Source organism: Mixophyes fleayi, chromosome 2 (assembly GCF_038048845.1).
Source record: "Mixophyes fleayi isolate aMixFle1 chromosome 2, aMixFle1.hap1, whole genome shotgun sequence".
Taxonomy (NCBI): Eukaryota; Metazoa; Chordata; class Amphibia; order Anura; family Limnodynastidae; genus Mixophyes; species Mixophyes fleayi.
In genome coordinates, this window is record NC_134403.1 from 82,448,034 (window position 1) to 82,468,768 (window position 20,735).

General features: G+C 39.6%; 1 long non-coding RNA gene across 2 annotated transcripts in view; it reads left to right on the plus strand.

Moving 5' to 3' along the window:
• The window catches only part of LOC142140168 (uncharacterized), a 40,682-nt gene that overhangs the window by 18,721 nt on the left and 1,226 nt on the right, over positions 1-20,735 (plus strand). Inside the window, exons 2-3 of one of the 2 annotated variants that reach the window (XR_012688315.1) lie at positions 15,310-15,398; positions 15,867-15,963. This is a non-coding gene — a long non-coding RNA (uncharacterized LOC142140168). The remainder of the gene's footprint in view (positions 1-15,309; positions 15,399-15,866; positions 15,964-20,735) is intronic. The other variant, XR_012688314.1, reaches the window with a different exon arrangement.

Below are 20,735 nucleotides of genomic sequence, written 5' to 3' on the forward strand. Positions count from 1 at the left end.
TTTGCTATTTGCTAAATGTGTGGGCATGCTTGATTAAGGAGGGAACTGGGTAATCCTTTTTAGGTTTCAAGTGGAAAAAGACACATTTCTCTTACTTTTGGATAAGATGCAGTCAAATTGTATTCACAACTCCAGACTTACCAGACATCTGAAACATAAACATCTGAAACATAAGCATGATGAATAAACAAACGAGCATAAAAAAAAAACAAAAAGCAAGGTTGTCCTAGAAAATCTGTGACACCTGGGATATGTACTTTTTGGTTATGTGAAATGTTGGAAAGTATGTGCTAACGTTTAGTCTTCCATAAGATCACTTAGCTGGCATCTCCACCTGTCCTAAATCGCTCTCTACCCTCCCCATGTTCTCTTATTATTTCTAGGGTGCGTATGTGAGTGCTATTCTGTGTGCAATTGGTCCATTTTAAATGAGGCAATCAGCAGCAGTACATAGCCTGGCAAGGGACTCTATCTTACTTAAGGTCAAGTGCTTGTGTATAGTATCCGATTGAGGGCAAAGCTTTCTTTCCCCTGGGACAAACACAGGCAAAGTAGATCGAGAGACAGAAACAAAAGCCATTATTCTGAGAAATGGAGAAACACAACTCTTATTAGCAAGCTAAGGAGGCTGGGATTTGACCCATAGAGCGCTGGAGAGATTGTAGACGTGCTGAGATGGTATACTGCTGCTAAGATTAGTATACGATTTTGTGTCTGCGTTCATATAACAAGTCATTAATTTTAGAAAACTCTACAATAATCAAAATATTTTTCTCAAAAGTAAATTTATTTTCAGTAATGTAAAATATAATAACACAGGCTGATAACTAAACATTGGGTAAATATGTACTTTGTATTTTGCTCTAGCAGTTCAAATACATTATTGAAAGTCAACTATGTGAAATTAATTTTTGAAGCTCTGTCCAAAGATTTGTATGGGATTACTTAATACATTACAAATAAAAATGAATGGTGTAATAAGTAAAATAATACTAGCATACTTGTATATTTATTCTATTAAATTCTTAGAATGATTTCCCTTTGCCTGAATAACATATAGTAGACACTAGACACACTTTGGTTTAAAGTAGACGTGACAGCTACATACAGTGTAGGCATCTATTTGTGGGCTGAACCACTACACGACCTGTCAATTTATTAAAAACCAGTAACATTACTGAGGCACTGCCTGACTTATATTTATGATGTGCACACTTTTACTACTGCTAGTGAAGTGGTACTGTATTCTCATATTAGATCAGCCCAATAAATGGATGACTTCACTGTGGGTTGGTGACAGGTCCACTTTAAAAAAAGTATTTTTTTGTTAAAAAAAAAAAATCAATAGAGCTATTGTTACACTCACCATAGTACTAATTAGAATATGTAGAGTTATACGATTATTTGTAAGTTTTTCAGTGGTTTGTACAGATGAAGTGACCTGTTCACCTACAAATATGAATTTGAAACTCCTACTACTACAGTACTTTTGTTCATACCATAAGTTGCAAGAATTTCAGAAGATAACGGGCCTGAGTCATTAAGGAGAGCAAGGCAAAAAAAGGAGTAAATTTTATCCTGTACAAACCATTTTACAATTCAGTGGGTGTAAATTACTTTATTATTTTGCACATAAGTTAAATATAGGATGTATTTTCATGTTCACTCAAATACTTGAAAGCTTTGCTTTTACACTGAAATTTAAAATTAAACTTGGTCCTGCCCTACCCCAACTATGAATCTGTCTCCACATTTTAAATTCACCTCCACCATCAGTAAGTGGATCTGCATGGTGTAATGGTCATCAGAATGGGCTCTGCATGGTGTATTGGTCATTAGAATGGGCTCTGCATGGTATATTGGTCATCAGTAAGTGGCTCTGCATGGTGTATTTGCCATCAGTAAGTGGCTCTGCATGATGTATTGGTCATCAGAATGGGTTCTGCATGGTGTGTTGGTTATCAGTAAGTGGATCTGCATAGTGTACTGATCATCAGTAAGTGGCTCTGCATGGTATATTGGTCATCAGTAAGTGGATCTGCACAGTGTATTGGTCATCAGTAAGTGGCTCTGCATGGTATATTGGTCATCAGTAAGTGGAAATGCTTGGTGTAATGGTCATCAGAATGGGCTCTGCATGGTATATTGATCATCAGTAAGTGGATCTGCATGGTATATTGGTCATCAGTAAGTGGATCTGCATGGTGTACTGATCATCAGTAAGTGGCTCTGCATGGTATATTGGTCATCAGTAAGTGGATCTGCATGGTATGTAGGTCGTCAATAAGTGGATCTGCATGGTATATTGGTCATCAATAAGTGGATCTGCATGGTATATTGGTCATCAGTAAGTGGATCTGTATGGTATATTGGTCATCAGTAAGTGGATCTGCATGGTATATTGGTCATCAATAAGTGGATCTGCATGGTATATTGGTCATCAGTAAGTGGATCTGCATGGTATATTGGTCATTAGTAAGTGGATCTGTATGGTATATTGGTCTTCAGCTAGTGGCTCTGCATGGTATATTGGTTATCAGTAAGTGGATCTGCATGGTATATTGGTTATCAGTAAGTGGATCTGCATGGTAAATTGGTCATCAGTAAGTGGATCTGCATGGTATATTGGTCATTAGTAAGTGGATCTGCATGGTATATTGGTTATCAGTAAGTGGATCTGCATGGTATTTTGGTCATCAGTAAGTGGCTCTGCATGGTAAATTGGTCATCAGTAAGTGGATCTGCATGGTATATTGGTCATTAGTAAGTGGATCTGCATGGTATTTTGGTCATCAGTAAGTGGATCTGCATGGTATTTTGGTCATCAGTAAGTGGATCTGCATGGTATTTTGGTCATCAGTAAGTGGATCTGCATGGTGTAATGGTCATCAGTAAGTGGATCTGCATGGTATATTGGTCATCAGTAAGTGGATATGCATGGTGTAATGGTCATCAGAATGGGCTCTGCATGGTATACTGGTTGTCAGAGCAGACAATTGCTCTGTGCTTGTATATTGTATGGGGCAATTTCTGGCCCAATTACTGGGGTCACTGTTGGTTTTAATGTGTAGGAGTACAGTTAGTTATAATGTGTAAATGGTGGGATATTTTGTTGATGGTTACAAAAGAAATAGTAAATGGGCTCAGGTAAGGAGAGTCAAAATATATTGTTACTTTACAATACACTTACAATTTGCAAATAAATCTTATGCACTACACATCAATTTTAACAGTTTAACTTTGATTTTGGTTTGCACCTTTGTGGAGACATCTGTTTTACTTCCCAGCAGGTTATCACAATTTACTGTTTGGTGGACTTGAATGTAGTGATGGTGGAGACATCTGGCATGTAAACAGAGGCAGGCTGGACTGGGGAGCCATAGTGGCCTACCTTGGGCTGTGTCATGAGGCCACCTGCATTTTTTTCTGTAAAATTTTCCTGATAGGCTGCTGAGTCAAGTCTTTCCCCCTGGGCAAAAACTTGCCAGCCCACCCCTCCATGTAAACTGGATTTATTTGGGCAGTTTGGCTTTCTATCCTAGCATTTGTAACATCAGTGAGTTGAAGAGTAACTGAGAAAAAAGAGGGAGCTATGGAAGTACATGTAAGAAACTGGATCTTGTTCAGTACATTTTGGACAAGCAGTTGTTTCTTGTGGCATCTACAAAGAAGGTACTGAGATGTCAGTGGTAAAAAATAAATATGTCCACTTTATGTATTCTATGTATAGAATATATTCATATAGTGTATATATTTATTATTGAAAATTGTTGTAAATATGGACACGCATTATTATGCTATAATGCTGGGCCTATATCTAACCTATATCTGCAAATATCTGCAGAGAGAATGTTATCTCCCTAGATGTAATAAATATTGCAATGTGCTATAAGCAAAGTCACACTGGACTTAAGCTGGGTACACACTACACTGTTTTCGTCCAATAATCGGCTCAAACAGCCGACATACGACCGCTCGTTCAAAAGTCGGGTCAGTGTGTGCAGTGACACGATGGTCGAAAGTCTGTCCAAATGGACGATTGTCTCCTCATTTGGTTGGTCGTACCGTTTAATATTTTCGTTCCAATCTCTGTTCCACTGTGTAGTGTGTATAAACTTCCCACCGATCCACAACAGTGAGTACGAAATTACAGTCATTGCTCACGACAACATGGCTGTAAAAAGTCGCTAAAGGGGCGTCCGCTCTTCCCTTTATCGTCCTAAACAAGGCTAGTGTGTATGCAGTCCATGGACCGAGCGATCGGTACATCGATCGTATGTAAAATCGCTTGGCATAAAAAATTTCTGTAGTGTGTACTCAGCTTAATATACAGTATACTATTTGTCTTAAAAGACCTTTAGAAATGTAAATATATATATTTACACACACACAGGTATTAAGTGGTGCACTTTGCTGTAAGCATTGATATGTAGAAATACTATGAGATGAGACACATCTATTCTCAGCAAGAAAATGCATAGGACAAAAGTTTGAATATATCAACATTTTTGTGATTGAAATGATTTACGTTCCCTGCTGCTAAGTAACCACATGTCCTGTAAATCTATAATATAAATGCTTAGTGGCGTGTGTTAGTCTGTCTATGTGTGTGTGGAAAAAATAAAACCAAGCTGCAGCGCCACCTGCTGGGCGGAGCTATACACTGACCTACTAAATTCTTAGTGTGTGTGGAAAAAAAATTCAGAAAGGGCTGAAATTTGGTATACTAAGATGTTTTTAATTTGTTAATTTAATTTGTTAATTGTTAAAAGTGTTTATAAAGATTTTAAAAAATATATATATATTTTCTTGAAGGAGAAGTGACAGTTGGGAGTGGTTGGTGGTTGCCGGGGGTGACAGTGGGGAGTGGTTGGTGGTTGCCGGGGGTGACAGAGTGAGAGGAGTGTGATACTCAGGACCGCTGAGAGAGATCCCTGTGTCTGGATAGACATCTGGATAGATGTGGCGATGAAAATGAAGGATGAGGTGATGGAGAAGAATGATGAGGTGGTGACATGTGGACAAAACCACGTTAAAAAAGGTAGCTTACGTCGGGAAGTAACGCTCTTCCCCTGAGGAGGCCAGGGCTATGGCCCTAATGCATGACAAGAACCTTTTTAACACCTTAAGTAGCTTGATTTGACTAGAATGCATGAGTATCATGCACGGGTTAACTTGTCCTCTATATATTCCAACACTTCCCTCCTTGACTCTGTGCCTTTTTCGGTTACATTGTCCCTGTATTCTATTGAGAAAACAACAAATTATGGCTTGTCATGAATCATCATCAAAATCATCATCACCATTTATTTATATAGAGCCACTGATTCTGCAGCGCTGTACAGAGAACTCACTCACACCAGTCCCTGCCCCATTGGAGCTTACAGTCTAAATTCCCTAACACACATACACACAAACAGAGAGAGACTAGGGTCAATTTTGATAGCAGCCAATTAACCTACTAGTATGTTTTTGGAGTGTGGGAGGAAACTGGAGCCCCGGAGGAAACCCACGCAAACAAGGGGGGAACATACAGAATAATGATATTAAGTTGTACTAGAAGCAGAGTCGGCAGTGTACACTGAAATGGAAAATGACATCTCTGCATTATGATTGGTTCTAATTTTACATTCACAGAATTATTCAGCTTGAAGTCATTAAAATTTGCATATTGTTGATCCCCGTTAATTCATTTTCAATACACCAACAAGGCTTTCACCTTGAACTTCTCAGATCAATTTCTTTCACCCGGTAGCTATTGGTACAGCATAGAATACCAGAGAGATAGTCTCTGGTGAAATGACTGGATTGTAAGTGTTCATATGATATACTATGATGGGGATCATTGACCAGGTGTTCCATTCTGCCAAATCATAGCTGATCCCTTTGGATTTTGAACTTACAGGATGATCACATTGGGGCCCACACACATAACAATATTGGGCTATAATGATTGAAAATGACCAAATTAACTTTGTACAGAAATAGTTAATCTTAAAGAACACCCAGAGAAATTTATGGAAATTGTATATTGTTTTATTGTTTCATATCATTGGATTTTACTGTTGGAAAGAAGCTATGAGGTAGACCTGTGACTGTTGACTGAATAGATGAAAAGCTCACAATTTATAAGATGAAGAGCAACTGCTTGACAAGCAATTACTTAAATCGGATGGAGGAAGCCATTGTTCCAGGATATGTGCAATCATCTCTCCCTTATTTTGTCCCACCCCTCGCAACAGCCTAAATCAGCCTCCTACTTGCCAACGCCTAACTCTAACATCTTTCCTTCCTGCAACCTAGTATCTCATCCCTAAAGGCTGGCAGCAACTTTCCCAGTAAGAATTCTTACTTGAATTCTTCCCTTGCAGTTAAGCACATGAATTAACCTCACCTTAATTACATGTGTTTATGTTGTTCCTTCCTTCTGATCTATAAGCACTTGACATGAAACATAGCAATATTTCCTGGCAGAATGTAAAGCAACACTTTGTTCCATAATACAAAGAGGCCATAGTGAGGGGGATATTCCAGAAAGAGGAGGGAGATCTGATTTAGTTAAACAGTAGAGAAAGCCTTTTAATCGCAGTAAATCTGGCAGAACTAAATAATAATGCCCACTCTACCACAGTCAATGGTCATTCTATGCTATCACTGCTATAGTGTCTGCGATATACAAAGAATATGAAGATGGTGGGGTCTTAGACTTAAGATTATTAGACATAGGGGTCTATTTATTAAGCAGTAAAGAGACAAAATGCCAATGTAAATGCGGCAAAAAGATTTTTCACCACTTTTTGCTATTTAAGAAAGGGTTAACACCGGAAACTTCAGAGGTTTCTCAAGCCTTAACCCTTTTAACAGAGCTGATGGCTGCCCCCATAGATGTCTATGGGAACAGCAGCACTATTCAATTTATTAGTTTTGCTTTTAACAGCAACGTAACGCCATCCTTAAATGATGTTACCAGTCTTTTATAATGGAACCCAGCTGAAGCCTCTCTCACTTTGCTAGATACCTCATCTGCATAGCACCTCCTCCATTCGCCAGCAGCATCAGGCATCCTAGGGGTAAATGTATCAACCAGTGGATTCCACAAGTTGCCGATTTCCAGCAACTTTGCAGGAAAAATTTTAAAGGGCAATGGTTTTCAAGGCAAGTTTTAAATTTTCCCTGCAAAGTCGCCGAAAATTGTTGACTTGCAGAATCCGCTGGTTGATACATTTACCCCCTAGAGGCAGATTCAATTAGCCGCAATGTTTCTGGGAACATCACGGCTGTGCATTTTTACTGTTTATACGGTAATAAATAATGCTTACTTTTGCTCACCTCTCTATGGGGCACGGGCAAAAGTGAGCAGATATTTTGCTAAAAATAAAAAATCACCTTGTAGTGTCTCCAGGGCCGGATTTCCCGCTAGGCACCCTAGGCGACTGCCTAGGGCCCAGCGGTGCCTAGAGGGCCCTGTCAGAGCCGACGGTGAGCGGGGCAGGCAAGGCAGAGGGGCGTTCCCCTCCGCCTGCCCTCCCCCTCTGTCCGCCGGCATAATGCCGAAAAGAAAGAAGTGTAAAAAAAAAAAAAAGAAGTCAGCTGACTGCTCGTCGGGAGTCTCCGCTCCTCTCTTACTGAAAATGACGTCGGGCGTGATGACATCACTCCCGACGTGATTTTCAGTAAGAAGTGGCGAGGAGTACTGACTGAGTAGAGAGGAGGAGCAGCGGCAGCGCGCCATCGAACGGAGAAGTAAACAAGCAGAATAGAAGGTAAGTTAACTAAAGGAGAGGCCATGTCAGAGGTATTAAGGGAGTATATGAGGGGCATGATGGCAATAATATGTATATGGGGGCATGATGGCAATAATCTGTATATGGGGGGCATGATGGCAATAATATGTATATGAGGGGCATGATGTCAATAATATGTATATGGGGGGAATGATGACAATAATATGTATATGGGGGGCATGATGGCAATAATATGTATATGGGGGCATGATGGCAATAATATGTATATGGGGGGCATGATGGCAATAATATGTATATGGGGGCATGATGGCAATAATATGTATATGGGGCATGATGGCAATAATATGTATATGGGGGGCATGATGGCAATAATATGTATATAATGGGGCATGATGGCAATAATATGTATAGGGGGGCATGATGGCAATAATATGTATATGGGGAGCATGATGGCAATAATAATAAGTAGCAGAGGGGCATGATGGCAATAATAATAAGTAGCAGATGGGCATGAGGGGCATGATGGCAATAATAATAACTAGCAGAGGGGCATGATGGCAATAATAATAAGTATCAGAGGGGCAATGATTGCAATAAGTATCAGAGGGGCATGATGGCAATAATAAGTATCAGAGGGGCATGATGGCAATAATAAGTATCAGAGGGGCATGAGGGGGCATAATGGCAAAAATATGTAGCAGAGGGGCATGATGACACAAATGTGGAAATAAACAAGGGGAGCAAAAATATGGAGGGCACAGTGTGATGGTGAAGGGTGCACAGTGTGATGATTAAAGGGCAAAAGCATGATGGAGGGCACAGTGTGATGATGAAGGGAGTACAGTGTACTAAAGGGGAAACAGTGTGAAGGAGGAGCAAAAGTGATCAAAGTGATAAAGTAGGGGACATTTTTTCTCTTCTGTACTTCAACTTATTTGGCCAAACACATTTTTTGTAGGAGGGAGCTGTGAGAGCTTACACAGGCCCAGTGTGCTTGGACTGGGTGTGCAGGGACTGAAGTGACATCATACGGAGGATCAAGGTACAGTGCGCAGAGTTGGACCAATAATATCAACTGTCTGGGACTGAAATAATCTTTCTTTTCATCAGCAAACGTGAGTAATGAAAAGTAATCATTTTAACAGATTATTGAAAAAACTCCTATTATTTAAATGTAATTAATTAAAGCTATGTATAACATTATTTGTGCTCTGTTTTATGTAAGGATTCAATTAAAAGTTAATATTTATTGGTATATCATTGTCTGCACTATCTTCTCTAGTAGTTATTGACAGTTAATATAATCTATGCTTTAAAAAAATAATAAAAAAATGCATTCCTGTGGATTGTTTCACTGGGGAGGGGGGGGGGGCGGCAGGTGGGGGTGGGGGGGGCAAACCAGTATTTGCCTAGGGCCCTATGAGGTCTAAATCCGGCTCTGAGTGTCTCGCGGACGTTCCAGTACACTGCGCAGTGATTTGTTTTACAATTGAATCTGCCCTTTAAAGCAGCCCTGTCATGATAAATGCCAACTGATTGCTATTGTGCAGGAGTCAAAAACATATCTCTAAGAAACTTTAACACCAGCAATAGTGCCCACACATTGTTTCCTATATTCCATCTCCTTTATAATTTTTTACAAGTCTGCTATAAAACTGTTTTTCCTAGATAATGAGCTGTAAACACATAATGACAAACAGCAGCAAATAAAATAAGCGTCTAGAGCCTAAAGGACTTTTTCCAGCAGCCACAGTAAGACAAGTTCATTAAGGTGCCCTCTGTAAATTGCATATACCTTATCACCAAATTCTCATTAGATATAGCACATCTCCATAAGAGTTACTAATGTGCTAGAACATAGTACAGAAATCCACCCTCACTCTTGTTATCTAGAAACTTAGCGTGTCATTAGAGAATGTTGGCTTATTTTAAATCTATACTGTCTCTACCTACGTAAAACAGAAAGTGGAAACCCACCAAATCTGCACACATAAAACACATGAGTAACTTTGAACCTTGTCAAAACCATGTTGCATTGCAAGGGGTGCAAATTGGTTTATTATTTTGCACATAAGGAACATATTGGCTGTTTTTCATGTAGGACACAAACACTTGGTAGTTTTATTTTCACACTAACATTAAAAGTTGCTCTAGGACATGCTCTATCCCAATTATAAATCTGTACACACATTTTAAATTTACCTCCCCCCTCCATTACAGCTTGGTTTTGCCAAGGTGCAAAGTTACTCATTTTTTTTTTGCTTTCCTTTCCTTAATGAATCAGTCCCATAGAGTTGCACAACAGGCTCAATCAAATTGAGACATAAGAAAGAATAGAAAATAATAGTAAAGCATCCAGCTGTTAGAGATTACATATGTATTTACACCATGCACATAAATGTTATAGTTGGGGGGAATGTAGGTGAAGGGTAGGGGAGGGCTGGCAAATTTCAGCCCGGTGGGCAAGACTCCACTCAGCAGCCAATTTTAAAGGAAGAAAAATGCAGGTGGCCCAGTGACCCAGCCCAAGGTAGCCCACTATGGACCAGCCTGGGGGGCAGATGCCTCCCTGCCCACTACCCAGCCTGCCCCTGGTGAAGGGGGATACATGTATTGGTTTACACCAGAGACAGGTCAGTGTTCAGCTTCCAAAATAATCCACAGTAAAGTGTTGCAACACTTATATGTACTGTATGCCATGTCACTCTAGTATCCCCGAATACTAAATATACAGGATTTAGACTCCCTCCAAAGAAAGACCTGGGCAAACTACAGCACAGACATCACCATACAATATTCTTCTCCTTGTAATTGGATCAGCGATGTGGATGAACCTGGGGATGGCAGGTAAGGACAATCTTGTGATTTTAATTATATTTGCCCAATCACCAGCAATAACCCTGGCGTTGGTAAGATTCACATACGTCCACCAGCAAAGGCTTTCCTATGCAAATTTCACAAGTATTTTGTCAGTACTTGTACCTCCACAATATCTATTCTGTTAAAAAATATATATTATCTGTTAAGTACATTTTATCTATTTTTTTAAGAAAAATTATTCCACTTTAGTGGAAATGAAAGCTCAAACATGGAAGACAAGAGTAAACAATGGCCTGACAAAGTGACAGGTTAACTCTTACTGCTTCAACACCAGTCCTCAAAAATCCACAACAGTTCATGTTATGAGGATTTCCTTAAATTGTGCATGCATGAATTAATTTATTATAACGAGTCAGTAATTATATATCATTCTCCCACAGAGGGAAACCTTCAAAATATGACCCAATTGGGTACATTAGAACCCAGTTAAGAAGTCATATCTGGATACTGATAGACAAACTAGAAAGTTATTCTTTAAAAATGCATATTTGTAGGAATATGATCTGCCTGCTTTTCTTTTTGTGCTGTGTGTTTGTATTCCTCTAGGAAGAGGAGCTAGCAATCTCCTTACAACAGCTACTGCACTCCTCTCCTCTAAGAGATAAAGGGCCTATGGCAATTTTGGTGGGTTGTTTTTCTTTTCTGTACTATATAGTATATATCTTGCTCTATGCATTGGATTCCTATGTATCTATCTGAGCTGTTTATTATACAGCTGTAATATAATATTGTTGAACTATATATTAGTTTTCTGTTCTTCAATACTAGGTGACAGTATTTTTTTTTATCCTTCTACTTTATTTTTATAATATATCTACTAAATTATAATTTACTCTTCAATCGCAGATATATCTTTGTATTGATTTTAGGGCTGCAGTATTGTATATCATCCTTAAGCCTCCAGTGAGAGACAAACTGAAATATGAGAGAGAGAAAGAGAGAGAGAGAAAGAGAGAGAAATAAAGAGAGAGAGAGAGAGAGAGAGAGAGAGAGAGAGCGCTTATCTGGTTAATGAGTAATTGGAAATTAAGGAGTTGGTTCCATAAAGGGGAAAGCCACCCAAAATTAAAATTTTAGTTTTGAGTGTAGTTTAAAGGGTTCATAAAAAGAAGGAAAGCATAATTACCTTGGATTCACCCAACGGTTCCAATTCCGTTCTGATCTTTTCACACTACCTGTTTCAGGATGAGCTAATGTTGTTGACTCTCTACTATAAACACCCTACTTGCATCAATGGCTGTTTAAAAGTAGCAGACAGGGTAGCTATGGACTAACTCATCCCTTTACATCCCTGTACTCTGTGTCTTGGAATGTAGAAAAAGCCCATGAACATGCAAGATTGCAAGCCAGGCTAAGTATAGAACATTACAGCTCTGACAATACAGTTCACATCATGGCATACTCCCAGTTGGAGGGTACACTAACATTCAGAGAAGCAGACCACCCACACCTCCCTCCTGCTAGGGTAAGAAGCAGGGGTTTGGGGTATCTGCTTCCAGCACAAGCTTAGCAGTTCTAACAAAAATAAACGGGAATAAAATTCAAGTAATTGATGTCACAGAGAACTGACATTCCACACATTGGGGATAATCTCAGTTTTGTCCTCTACACTGTCCTCTGTAGCCACTGATTCCCCTCTTACATCTCTGTCAATTGTAAAGCGCTACGGAATTTACTGGCGCTATATAAATAAATGTTGATGATGATGATTAGGTGATGTAGCGATACCCAAGCTCTATTCATGTGATTGGGATCCCTGTTGTCACAACTCTACTCACTGGATAGGTCTATATAGGAGATTAAGATCTTCTGGCTAGAAGTTAAGGATCTAGTAACAAGATCATCCAGATACAACTCCCTCCAAACCCTTCCTATTATCTTCTCCCTTGGCCATTCCCAGCAGTCTCAAAACAGATAAGGAAACTTGCTGAGCATATACTCATAGCAGCAAGATGCCTGACCCTTCCCCCCAACACACACACAGACACACAGTCCCTGCTCTTATTAATAGTGTTTGGCAGATATACAAAAGAGAACACATCACAAGAATAATTCACAACCCTTCACACATTATTATCGGTATGGAATGCTTGCACTGAATATTTCGATTAGTGCAGATCCCCACCCCAAAATTACTAGCACATGTGCAGCCTGTAAACTCAACCACTTATTCGTCTTTTCTCCCTCCTCCATGTTTTTTTAATTTCTGTTATATTCTATAATATCACTCTGTTATCAGATATGTTATATTGTAAACTGATGTATTCCAAATCTAAGTGTTGTTGCTCTTCCCTTTTCCCTTCCTCCTTGTTGTATGGTACAAAAGTTCAATAAAATATTATAGAAAGAAAACAATAATAATATATCACTACTTACATTTTCTATGCAGACATGCATCATGGTGCTCTGCAACTATAACTAAAGCAACAACAACAAAAGTGCACCAGGGGCAATAATAAATCTGTTGCACCCTGGCCCTGTCATTTCCGCATTGGGTTACCCTACATTGAAGCTTGCAAAATATTTTTACTTTATGGCTTATTTACTTTTCTGCTGTGTTCTTTTTATTTTGCTTTGCAATAAGATTAAGGGTGGATTGCCTCCCATTCTAAAGTGAAAATAGGAATGGAAATATTACATTACAGAAAAAAAGTCCTATTGAGACCTGCACATGAAAAAACACATGCAATAAAATGTTATAATTGTTATTAATAAGGTATTGTTATACAAAGGATAAAAATAAAGCATATATTAAGCTTGCAAATTAAAGAAAATATTATTACAAAGTATACTAGTTAAAAGTATTGTTGTACAGCTGTATATTGTGAGTTTACAGCCCTTAACCAAATAATATGATCAATCTGGTGCATCTAAATGTTTGTCACTTGCTGGTAGTACATTGCTCATACTAAATTATAGTTATGCAATTGACCAAGTAAAAGTAACTTACTTCTTACTGTGCTACTGTTATATAATTGAAGTCGTTGCACAAAAAATACACAGAAAAAGTTAAATGTCTTTCTCAAAGAAGCCTTTGATTGTTCTAAAAATGGAATGACAGAACAGAGCCCAGAATCACAGGAGAGTTCATGAATACTTATATTAACACCTATGGTTCTGTAAGATTATTATTCATAGCTGTGACGTCATAGTAATGAGTAACACAATTCCCATGGGTAAAACAGTGGGAAGAAAATTAATATTATTCTTCCCACTGAGAAGCAGAGTCTAGTGGAAATGGTGCATAGTTTTTGAAGGTTAGATGCATAGTTCTGCTGCCAGTATATATCTATCTTAGGGTTCTCTTTGGCTTATTCTGAGGTTTAGCTTTGTAACATACTTTTTAATTAAGTAAACTATTATTTATTTTCTCAAAGGTTGACTAATTATTCTTCTACTATTCATTTTTAATAATAGTCTTAAGTAGCTGGTAAGGATTTTTATGGGGTTTAATCACTGCTATGATTCATACATACAAGTCAAAGATGTACTGCGGAAAAACAAGCATGGCAAGAGTGATATACACAAAGCTCAAAGGTGTCCCAATTATTCTTGGACAATTCTTGCCACTGAAATTCAAACATTTACAATTAGTACAGTCTTAGATGTCTGACTGCTGACTGATTTCCTGTAGATTAGTCGAAATAGTAGAGGTAGGATCCTATAACAAGCGTTGCCATTTTCTCGAGCAAAAATAGCAGATTTCCTATTTCTGTTATGTTTGTGCCCTATTAACAACATTGGTATTAAGTCCCATTTTACCAGATAAATAACCAACCCACATCTGTTTTACTGTGTTGGATGCTCAAAAGAAAACAAGGAATGGGTTTAAGTGGCTGAACAGGTCACTCTTGTAACATGTCATGTCAAATATATGGTGGAATCAATTTGATATACAGCTCTTCTGTTATAGCAATTACATGTTTTGTAGTCAGTCGTTGAGTAGTGCTGTACCCTTTATAAATGCACTCAGCTTGCAACCTGAAATATCACAGAACTGAGAGGTAGCGACAATTGTCTTTCTAATTTACACTAAGATGATAAAATGCTACATGAAGTGTATCTGTCATTAAGATATTATATAATGTATATAAGGCTGTTATGAAAAATACTTGTATTTGAGACTTCAAATTTGAATTGCTATGGGCCAAGAGCCTACAGGATTATACGGGACAGGAGTGGCTTAGTCATGCTCCTCCTGATTTACAATTAATGCCACCCATTTTCTGCCAACTTATCACTTTTTGCCTGTAGTATTACCTATTTATATTGACTGCCAATAGTTCCAGTTAGTCTCCAACTAACTTTATTTACTAATAATGGTGAAAGTTGTGGAAAAAGAAGAGATGTGCCAAAGATATCTTGCCTAACATTTAAAACCCACCATGGCTGTTAGAGTGGACCCACCACCTACACACCGTGGAGGTAGACTTTTTGTGGGCTTAACCAATATTCATGTGAAGGCACCCTAACAATTCACTAGGATGTAGTGACATCACTGGCGTACGAGGCACGCACTGGCTCATGTCTCAGTCAACATCATTATTTATTAGTGAACAGATCATGTGTTCAACCCCCAAAATGGCCGGACGCCTTGTGTGAACTTAAGAGAGTCCACTTTAAATCTCTACCTCTATTGTACACCCGGAGGTTCTAATTTTATATTTCTCTGTGTCCCTTACAGTTGGTGCCACTGCTCGGTTTCACGGGACTTGGAATTACCATTGCGACTACCTACCTGATGAAGACTCTGCTCTTCAATCCTGAATTAAGGTAAAGAAAAAACTTGCACAACAAATACCAAAAGAAATCGTCAGAGCTGAGGCTAATGTTCAATGCATTTCGGTTATCACCCATATACAAGGCAATCACAAAAGTACTTGTTTCAATAGAGACCCCTTACCTATTGCTGTAATACAAACATTTGGTTAATAGTAGGCAGATGTTTGGCAGTGTGTGGTCTCTCAGTAGTTTAAATTCCTTGACTGGGATTTCTGGTAGTTTGTATCGCGGTCACAATGACTCCATCTGCTGTCAGAGCTGGTGTGTAATACTGATTGGACTTGATTCTATCAGTTACAAAGAACGGGCATGAAAAGAACTTCTCAGGCAATCTTAATGCAATCAGTGCTTCAAATCTCACAGGATCAGTCTATTAATGTTCCATATCAGTTCTATTACTGAAAAGAAAAATAATAATTTCATTTGACTTATATATTTTGTTCCTGCTGTTATTTTCAGTTGGGCAAAGAAGGAAGAACCAGAGCCATGGTATAAATGAAGTCCAGACCTCCAGAGGAAAGGTGAAGACCTAAAGATGTTTTAATAATGAAAACAGGTAGAATGGATTGAAAGCTAAATTACTATACTTGTACATACTGTAGTGTTAGATTAGTCAGCAGATCAGTAATAGGTGCAGCCTGCACTTTCATGCCTTAAAAACATGTCATTCTCTTCCCTCATTCCCTTACTTATCGTACTGAAACCATCCTGCTGCAATGGTGATAAGAAAGACCTTGCCGGACATCACTCCCTGATTCCTCTAAAATGAAAGTTTTTGGTTCTAATTTAGTATGTGGTAAAATAAAATTGTTATCTTGTTTAAGGACATAACGTTTCTGTCTGGATTATCGCTGGGGAAATCGGGGTGCCAGCCAGGGGCCCTCATACAACATGGGTCCCCACAAATTAATTGTTTGCCCTGTCAAAAAACAGCAACATTAGTTACCGCTAAATCCTAAATCTGGGGAGAGGGGTAACTTTGCAAATCACTCCCCCAGAGGCAGCGGCACTGAACCTCCAGGAAAAATTGTGGCAGGGGAGCTCGCATGAGTTACTTGCCCTGGGTCTCCTAAAAAGTTTTATCTGGCCCATAGGATTATTCAGGGGGAGCTAGGCTAATACCTTTAGGACTTGATAAGACAAATATTTTAAAGTTATAAGATTTTTAAGAAGTGCATTTTTTCATAAACTCTTCATTAATTCATTGTATTGGACGATAAAGGGACATAGGGAAGAATAGAGATAAAAAAGCCAGATGTCTTCTGATTTGATTAGTTCCTTTTAACTACAATAATGATATAATCAAAATACTTAGCACAGTCACTTAGCAAGTTGCATGTATGAAATATTTTTTTTAGATGTAGATTTGCTACCACAAGGTCCCTCCATCAATTTGACTCAGCCTCACACAACTACTTTGTACTGAAATTACCCAGTAGTCCAGTTCTAATTCAGTAATTAAAGGCCAACCAGTTTGAATTTATTGAAGATGGATGAGAAGGGGTATGGCGCCTTTGGTGTATCGTTGTGGGTAAGGTAACCCAAAAAACCAAGGTATGCGTACCAACTGTCTGCTTGAATACAGCTCATCAATATACAGGGTGAACAATTCTGCTGCGGTCACGTAGGTCCGCTGTATCTCATAGGTCCTTAGGTCATAGGTCCACATGACAGCCGGTGACGCCCCAATATCCCACCGGCCATAATCTAATCACACTACCAACTTGCTGATTGATACCTGCTAGCTGCGGCTGAGTGTGACCAAGAACTACCAAGTACTAGACAAGCTGTCTCCACACCAGGATGAGCTGAGGCCGTTGTCACGGAATTAAGATACAGATAAGCTGTTTTTTCCATTATATTCGGTACGCGACCAGTTGGTGCTTTTATTTTGTCTTTTACGGTTTGATTCCATATAGAAGGAAAATATCTATGGTCATAATTTGTCATCTCTTTCTGGTACGCCTATATATGGGTGGTGGAACTATAATGCAAATGCTTCTGTACCGGTATCACACTATTTGGGTTTCTTTTCTCTTTGTATGGACCTATGAGATACAGCGGACCTATGTGACCGCAGCAGAATTGTCTACGCTGTATATTGATGAGCTGTATTCAAGCAGACAGTTAGTACTCATATGCACATACCTTGGTTTTTTGGGTTACATTACCCACAACAATACACCAAAGGCGACATACCCCTTTCTCATCCGTCTTCATTGAACTTTACTTGGCATACCATCCAATTCTGAAGGGAGGCTGCCACTTTGTTATTAAGGAGGTGTCCGGGTGTGAATTTATATTGGACTATTATATTTATACTTATTCTCAATTCTGAAATAAGCGCCACTGTTATTGTCATCATTTGTATTTCCAGTTTGAATTTATATTTAAGTTTGGCCCAGCCCATGAACAAATGTGGCTGCAGGCAGTACTATGAGCCAGTCTATATGCTAAAGGGGGCAGAAAATACACCTTCACAGCACTTGGCTCTCCAAAGGAAACTAAAGTGAGAGGTATAACTGAAACTTCTGTTTTCTCTAGATAACATTTTCCCACATTTTAATTGTAATAGCATGCAGCATACATTTTAATAGATTTCGGAACAAATGACAACCATTCCTCTTAAAATCCCTTGTAAATTTGGGTGTAGTACCTATTAACGGTACTGACTATCAGGACAAAGAAGGGGACGACAGGAGGATACCGACTTGATAGCGACCTGAGAAAAAAAAACTACTTACCAGGATGCAGATGTCTTCATGGGACGACTTGTTGTATTGCCGACTGTGTTAAATGGCGTCATAACAAAGAGCAACTTTTCTTAAAGCGGCGATGGACGGACCCAGGTGTCATTGATGTAATGTAAGTATTATTTTAGGGATTAGGGGGTATTAGGGTTAGAGAGTAAGGTTAGGGTTAACCCTAACCCCTAAAATAATACTTACATTACATCAATGACAGCTGAGTCCGTCCATAGCCGCTTTAAGAGAAGTTGCGCTTTGTTATGACGTCATCTAACACAGTCGGCAACACAGCGAGTCATCCCTTGACATCTGCATACTGGTAAGTAGTTTTTTTTTCAGGTCGCTGTAGTATCAAGTCGGTGTCCTCCTGTCGTCCTCTTCTGTGTCAGGGTAGTCAGTACCATTAAACTGATTACCTCTAGTAAATTTATCAGATTATTCTCCTTGTAGCTGCCCTCTGGGTTCCCTGTGTAAAAGTCTGCCACTGCACTCTCAAGTTGTCCTGTCTTACTGTTACCGCTAACAGCGACATGGACCAGGTGAAGGAGAGAAATGCAGAGCCATAACAGATGAAACGACAAAGAATTATTATTATTATTTATTTATATATAAGGTGACACAGATTCTGTAGTGCCAGACAATTGTACAAATACAGATAAGACATAGGTAGTACAGTAAGCAAAATCACAAATAGATGAAGCAGTTACACACATAGTTGCCATTTCCGCTTATAACAAGTGGAATTGGGCTTCTTTTTTTGTGAAGTTACAGGGTTTTCTTCACTGCCGCGGGTAGCTTGTTTTTGGGCTTGGACACGTTCTCCAAATCCTCAGGCTGAATAATCGTTTTTTTTATTTTGGGTGGGGGGGGGGGGGTTTCTCTGTTACCATCTTGTGATTGGTGCATTCAGTTTTTTTTTTGTGGGTGGGTTCTGCAGAGAATTCCTCCAATGAAGTGGCGCTTTGTGGGTGGGCGGAGTCTGAGGAGGACGTGGAATAAATCACAGGGAGACAGATCTACAGCAACCTACTGAAATAAGTGCTGTGACAGACACATGATCGCTGCACTTATAGCAGGTAACACTATATAACACCCTCCCCTCCCATTCAGTAAGCTGCTCATGTCAGAAGACTGCTTTCAGAGCCCGATTTTATATCATGGGGCTGTGTGGTATAGACATGCCAGTGTCCCTAATTTACAGCATTTGCGTTTTCATTTGCCATATCATTGTATAAATGTGTCCTTTTGTGTTTATAAAGGTTTTCTAAATGGAGATTCAGTGTAGAAAATAGTGTTATAGAAAAGGACGGTCCCCTTTAAGTTGGGCTTTTTAGGATTGGTTTGGGCTTGTTTTTCATTTCAGAGTTGGCAACCCTGGTTACACATAGCACAAATGAGCGAGAGTAGAACTGTAGGGAGACAGAAAGCAGACAGACATGAGACAATAGGTAGAGAGGTCCCTGCCCATGACAGCTTAAATTCTAGAGGGAGGGTGTTAGGCTGCTGGCCCTGATCACCAACCCACAGAACTAGATGACGGACATCTTCGCCTATAGTAGCTGCCTTTCCCTTAGAGCTTAACTCGCTCACCGGTACTCAGATGCCCCCAGGACTTAGCTCCAAGTGTAGTGTGGGTTGGTAATGCGGCAGGCCAGGAGACTGGTAGAAAGCAGCGGGTAGTCAAAACGATAGCCAAGGTCAAGGGTCACAGACAAGCAGGGTAATCGATAGACATGCCAGAGGTCGGGGTCACAGGCACGGTAGCAAGGTCCAAGGTACAGGCAAGAAAGGTCAGGGTCACGAGCAAAACAGGCAGAGCCCAATAATCCAAGCAGGGGGTCATACACAGGGAATCAACAGAATATCCAGAGGACAGGACTAGGCTGCAGACCTCACTGCCCTAAATACTCCAGACAGCCAATCGGAGCCTAGCTCTGATATACACACAGGTCCCAACTAGTTAATTAATTAACCTTAATAGCCTCCAGGCTATTAACTAACTTTGTGCACATGCCCGGCTGTCCCCTGTTGACAGGATGCGGCGCTACAGTGCAGGTCGGGTGCTGGGCGGAAGTGACATCCCGGTCGTCAAGGTGACGGCCGGGCGCCAGTGGGCGCAGAAAGCGAGCCGCGGCGGCTCTGAGTACCGCGGCGGCTCGTGACAGAGGGAGGGACGGTGGAGCAGAAAAGCAAAAGTTATAGGAAAGAGGATAGAGAAAGAATAGAATGATGCGAAGCTAACTCATTGACAATACTCAGCCCTTATGCATCATGTCATAGCAGCTGTGTAAAGTAAGCAGAGAATGGGTTCAGTAGGCTTCTCACGTGTTATCACGAGTAAGGTTAATTTACGGTGTGTAATGTGTGTAATCCTTTTGACAAATACAAATTAATTGCTATGCGCCTGTCACTAAACAGGTCTTTAAACCTCTGTAATACCTAATCCATTACATATGACATCTCTGCCTAGTTTAATCTATAGAAATTCCAAGTTACAATTTCATACACTGTGAGTTCTCATGTGACAGAAAACCCAAATCTACATAGATTATAATGGTCAGAGATTAAAGATTTAATTTAT